Source organism: Cajanus cajan, chromosome 1 (genome assembly GCF_000230855.2).
Source record: "Cajanus cajan strain Asha chromosome 1, NIPB_CcT2T_4, whole genome shotgun sequence".
Taxonomy (NCBI): domain Eukaryota; kingdom Viridiplantae; phylum Streptophyta; class Magnoliopsida; order Fabales; family Fabaceae; genus Cajanus; species Cajanus cajan.
In genome coordinates this window covers 59,327,395-59,333,875 of record NC_138517.1, presented here as the reverse complement: position 1 = coordinate 59,333,875, position 6,481 = coordinate 59,327,395, and positions in this window count along the sequence as shown.

The window sequence follows — 6,481 nt, the reverse complement described above, 5'->3', positions numbered from 1 at the left end:
AGGGTGTTAACTAGAAGGGTGACACATTTTTTTGGTGTTCATTGGATCTATTTTTGGTGTTAGAAAGGCTTAGGCCCAAGTGGAGGGCAAAGGTTGCATGGTCTTATCATGCACCTAGATATAGCCAATCTAAACCCAAAGATTCCATCCTTGGCCACCAAGTTGCATCTAGGGTTCATTTGCATTTCATTTGGAATGCATTTGCCTACTCCAAATGCAACCCTAGATGCCTCCCCTCCTATAAATACCCAACACCCCACACCTTGTAAATACTTTGGATATTAATGATATTGAGTGTGCATTTTGCCTCATTGTCATTCTCCTTAGTCTCTAGGAACTCCACGGCCTCCTCCCCTTCTCCTCCTCCTTCCACCACCGTGAGTGAGTGAGTTTGGCCTACCTTGGGTGGCCTTCACCAACCTTAGTGAAGTGAGCTAGCCAAAAGGAGCAACACCCCACCAAACACCTCCCATACACCTTGTGCGCCACCTCCATCACCCTAAACACCAACCTTTTCCTTAGCACTAGGTTGCCTTTGGCTAACCTCCTCCCATCTCCACCATAAAAGCAAAACCCTAAATAGGTTTCATCCTACACTTGGATGAAACAACCTTGAGCAAACCCTCTTCACCTTCACCTTTGTGCTTCCGCCACCATCTCCTTCATTTTTCATCATCTTTTGGAGTCTCCCTTGTTGAACCAAGATCAAGGGCGTGCATGGAACTAAGCCACCTTCCATCAAGTGGTATCTAGAGCCCTGGTTCTTCAAGGGTAAATGTTTTCCTTCCTTATTTTCCTTTGAGTCTTCTTTGTTCTCTATTTTTTTGGTATTCGGTCATTTCTCTTCTTCTCCTCTCTTGACCGAATATTTTTGTGTGGTTCATACTTGTTTTCCTTGAACCTTCCATGTTTTAGGTTCCATTGTTAGGTTGTCATATTTCTATGCTAGGTTGAGTATTACATGTTCATGCATTTTTCTTTTTGAATCTACCTATTGTTTTGTCATTTTTACTTCCTATATTTTGTCTTACATATTTTCCATGTATGTGCCCAAACACCTTGCATGAAAACATGAAAAATACCATGATGCATACATCTTAAGTGGGCGTGTCATATAGAATTCCTATCTAGGTCATTCATGCATGCTAATAGCTTCTAGCATGTTCTATGTTGCCATGATTTTCCATGTGTGAACCTTCTTGCACATGCTAGAAAAACCGCCCATCTTTACCCTTGCATTTTCACTTGTCTAAGTTGCTTTCTTGTTTTCCAAGAACCCTAAAAGAATCTAAGAGGTGCTGGATATTTTGTGCTAAAACAACTTGACCTAAATAGTACAAAACCAATTCCACTCAAAATTTCCTTAAAGAACCTCTAAGGATGCGCCACTTGTCTTGCTCCTATGCTACATATTTTTGACCTAATTTTTGTGCCACCACAAGTGCAAAACCTAAGCAACAAATTGGGTTGAAATTTAAAAAAAAAAAATTGGACCCAAGGACATTAAAAAGCAAAAGGCCGTGAACCCAAAAAGAACAAGAACAAAAAAAAAAAAAAAAATTTATACCTTGGACAAAAAGGACTTGTTGCTTGACTTGTGGACTTGGACTAAATACCTTAGCATTGGAGTTGGAACTTGACCATTTTGGACTTATTTTGGGACTTATACCTTGGCTGGACCGAAAACATTAAAAGACTTAAGCAAGTGAAACTTAAACACAAACCCATTCTAGTGCCATTCTAGGTTTATTCTTTTGAGTGCTATCCTTTATTGATTGAGTCTTAATTTTTTTTGCTTGTCTTTCTTTTGGCCTCTTTTGTTTGTCTCCATAAATTCTCTTTGAGTTAAGCTTTCCTAATTGTGCCTTTTCAGTTTTATCTTTTTGGAACTCTTGCTCTTGGTTGGTTTTCATTGATTGTAGGTGAAGCACCTATCTAGCAAAGTAGCAATCCTTTGGTGGATTGAGTGGAGGAGTGAACCAAAACCCAACCTAGCCTTTGGAAGGGTTTTCACTAAATCAAAAGGAGAGTAAACACTTTGGAGAGGTGCTAACATGTTTGCTATTTGTGAAGGAGCCAAAGAGAAGGAGTTTTGAAGACTTAAATTTCTTGCTTTCATCTTTTACTTTGCTTTCTTGTTTTCGGCCAACTTTGTTTTAGGCCTTCTCTTTCTTTCTCTTGGTTTGTAATTGGCCATTTTAAACCTCTTCAACTTGGGTTTTAGAGCGTGTAGAGAAGGTGATTTGAAAACCTTCACTAGGACCTCGACTAGTGTATGTTCTAAATTGCTTTCCATTGCATGCTTTATAGTTTTACTAGTATAATTGTCTAGGATTTTTACTTTTGCTTCCAAAACGTTTAGAAGGCTTAATTCTTTTGCCTACTAGGGGTGCGTGCACACACACACTTGGTAGTGTCAAAATTGTTTTTGTAAGAAAGGTAAAAAGGGCTTAGTAATTTTTACTTGAAAAGGGCTTGGTTATTAAGTGATTCTTTGTAGTCCACCTCCCCTTGAAGGTTCAATTTGTATACTTAGGCCTTTTCTACTTATCTTGCACCTTTAAAACTTTTTGTGAAAACCTTTTTATCACTCAATCTTTGTGAAAACCTTTTTTTAACTCTTTGTGAAAATTTTGTGAAAACCTTTTGATCAAAGATGAGTGAGCATTCTAGTGTACATGGTCATAATTCGCATAGTTCTAGGTCTAGTGTTAGGGATGAGCTTAGGCAATTGAAAGATTACCTAAGAAGAAAAGAGGAAGAAAATATAAAAAGAGAGGAAGAAATTAGAAGAAAAGAAAAAGAGTTTGAAAAAAATAATGAGGAAATAAAACAACTACTTGCAAAATTAGTTGAGAGGAGAGAAACTAGTGGATCCCAACCTAGGATTGTTCCAACTAGATCTCAAAAAGGCAAAGAAGTTAGAGTTCCTAGGAGTATGCATGAGCAAGAAAATACAATAAGAGAGGAGGAACTTAGAAGGAAAGAAAAAGAAAAGAAAATAGAAAAGAAAGAAAAAATAAAGAAAAGTATAGAGAAGGTTAAAGAGTGGCTAGAAAATGAAAAACAACAACCAACACTCTTAGAGAAGAGTAAGGAGGATAATGTTTCTTCCAAAGGGCTTATGCTTGAAGAGAGTCACTTTCCCATTGAAAATGATTTTAAAAAGACTTTCTTCATTCATCAAGACCTTAACTCTTTCTCTCACGTTGCCACTAGTCATGAAGTGGAGATTCAAAAACAAATCCTTTTTAAAGAAAAAGAATCTCAACTTCAAGATTTAGTGAAGAAGAAGTGGACTTCACTTAGTCCCACTTCTTGTGCTACTTCCTTGGTGGTGCCCAAGGAAGATAAGCCTTCTTTCTTTAAGACTCTTTCTACTTTAGTTTTCTTCATAAAGCACCCAACTTTTGGTTTGTTGGATACATCTAATGGTGTTGTATCTTCTATTTTTGATCTTGAAGGAAGTTCAAACTTATTTGAACTTAACTTGAATACTTTCCTACAAGACAAACTTAGATTATATGAGTTTCCTAGACTCCTCTTAACACCTTTTTCTCATATGTATCTAACAAATTATGCAATACAAAGTTGTTTAGGTAATTTTTTAGTTAAGTTTTCTTTATTTTCCAATACATACCTAGGTCATTACATTGGGCACTTCCAACAAGATATTTTAGTTTTTAGGACTAATACATTAGTGTGCTATAGTTTTAGTCTTTTTACCTTTTTAGGTTTTAGTTATATACCTAGACTTCACCGTGGGGAGGATCCTATCCTTAACATTAGAAAGTCTAGTCCTTTTAATTTAGACAATCTTTTTAGCATTTTTAGTAGAACTCCTCTTAGGATACACTTTCCATTTCTATCATATACTATTACCTCTAATGCTTATTTCTATGTTTTTGTTGGTCATGATGCCCACCATGAGGAACCTCTTGATTTGAGGTCAAATCCTTTTCAAGAGGGAGGGAATGATGGAATAACACTAAGGCCGAGAAGACCAAGAGGTGATATATTAAAGGAGGCAAGAGGAATGGGTTAGTGAGGCCACTTTTGGACCTTAGCTCCTAAGTTCTTTTTAATCATAGAATTTATTTTACTTGTATTTCCAAATTTACCCTTGTATTTTGGGGTGTTTAGGACTTAGAATTTATTTTCCCTTGTATTTCCCTTTTTACCCTTGTATTATGGGGTGTTCTAGATGATTAGGGTTTTTAATTTTGGGCTAGGGTGTTAACTAGAAGGGTGACACATTTTTTTGGTGTTCATTGGATCTATTTTTGGTGTTAGAAAGGCTTAGGCCCAAGTGGAGGGCAAAGGTTGCATGGTCTTATCATGCACCTAGATATAGCCAATCTAAACCCAAAGATTCCATCCTTGGCCACCAAGTTGCATCTAGGGTTCATTTGCATTTCATTTGGAATGCATTTGCCTACTCCAAATGCAACCCTAGATGCCTCCCCTCCTATAAATACCCAACACCCCACACCTTGTAAATACTTTGGATATTAATGATATTGAGTGTGCATTTTGCCTCATTGTCATTCTCCTTAGTCTCTAGGAACTCCACGGCCTCCTCCCCTTCTCCTCCTCCTTCCACCACCGTGAGTGAGTGAGTTTGGCCTACCTTGGGTGGCCTTCACCAACCTTAGTGAAGTGAGCTAGCCAAAAGCAGCAACACCCCACCAAACACCTCCCATACACCTTGTGCACCACCTCCATCACCCTAAACACCAACCTTTTCCTTAGCACTAGGTTGCCTTTGGCTAACCTCCTCCCATCTCCACCATAAAAGCAAAACCCTAAATAGGTTTCATCCTACACTTGGATGAAACAACCTTGAGCAAACCCTCTTCACCTTCACCTTTGTGCTTCCGCCACCATCTCCTTCATTTTTCATCATCTTTTGGAGTCTCCCTTGTTGAACCAAGATCAAGGGCGTGCATGGAACTAAGCCACCTTCCATCACCTCCCTTGGGGAATTTTGCTGATCTTGGTTTGATAGCTTTCACTGGGGAATTTGGTCCAAGGGTGAAAGCTGAGATATCTCTGGGGAGTATTATTTCGGCGAGCCTCTCCAGGCTCAATTATTCTGTGGGAGTATTATTTCGGCGAGCCTCTCCAGGCTCAATTATTCTGTATGATGAATTGGTTTTTTGTTCAGCCCGAGAATGCGAGCTGAAACGTCTTTTGGAGAGTATTATTTCGGCAAGCCTCTCCAGGCTTAATTATTCTGTACAATTTTGCTGGATTTTCTGTATTTTGCCTTTTTTGTCGTTTTTGGCTCTTTCTGTATTTTTGCCTTTTTTTGTCATTTTTTGGCTTTTTCTATATTTTTGCTTTTTTTGATTTTTGGCTTTTGTTGTACAGAAATAAAAGTGCTAAAAGATTTAGACTCAAAGAGTGAGAAATTTCATTCATTAAATAAACATGAAATTTTGTACAAGGGAAATGATGGGACGCAGCCCATTCAAACAAATACATAAAAATAGGAAAAAGAAAGCCGGTCTTCATTCTTCTGCCGGCGGGTCCTGTGGAGGAGCGGGGAACTGTCGGTGCATCCAGACCGAGAGGTTGTCGAACCCCTGCACCAAAGTGTCCAGTCGAGTATCGGTGCTCTGCTGCCATGCGCCGATACTGTGCTGAAAAGCATCGAATTGAGTATCGATGTTTTGCTGTAAAGCGTCAAAGCGGGCATCAAAGTAGGCCCTATCCGACTGTGAGGTGCCGGCCTCTGGCTGTGGGCTGCCGTCGCCCTGAAGATCAACGTCATTGAAGAGCTCGGCGAAGGCATCGGGGCCGTCCGCTCGTACATACCTCCCTCCTGACCTTGCTATGATCTTCATACTGATCAAAGTGGAGGCATTAATTGGCTTCGGTGCCAATGGCCCTGGCTCTACGCCGTCTGGGCATCCCCAAGTCTCCGCAAGCCGTGAGAGGAGTGGGGCAACCAGGATGTATCCCTGCCTAGATCCTCCCTCTCGTGCCCCCAAGTTCTTAGCGTGCTCGAGGAAGAAGTATCCGGGGTTGGCCCTCCGACTGGTGGCCATGCAGTATAATGCTAATAAATCCGGCCGTGTCACCGACTCGGGGCTCTTCCACCTGCCATGGATGGTGCTGGTGAGGATCTTGTGACAGATCTAAAGAGCGGTCGGGAGCCGGGTGCCCTTCACCCCGACAAGATAGTCTTCGTGGCCTGTGATCGCTCTCCACATGTCGACCAGGGTCCACTGATCAGGCCACTCGCATATAGCATCTCGATATGCCAGCTGATCAGTCCTGCTGAAAAATCCTGCCTGGACGTTGAACTCGTCCAACGTCAGTGAGCGGTACCCCTGGTTCATCCAGAAGTCAACTGGGCAGACAGCCTCCCCAAAACTGCTTGTCGACTCAGTAACGCCAACAGTGGCCAGAAACTCCTTTGTCGCCGTCAAGTACAGGTGAGAAGGGGAATCGAGGAGGAATCCCCATCCTATAC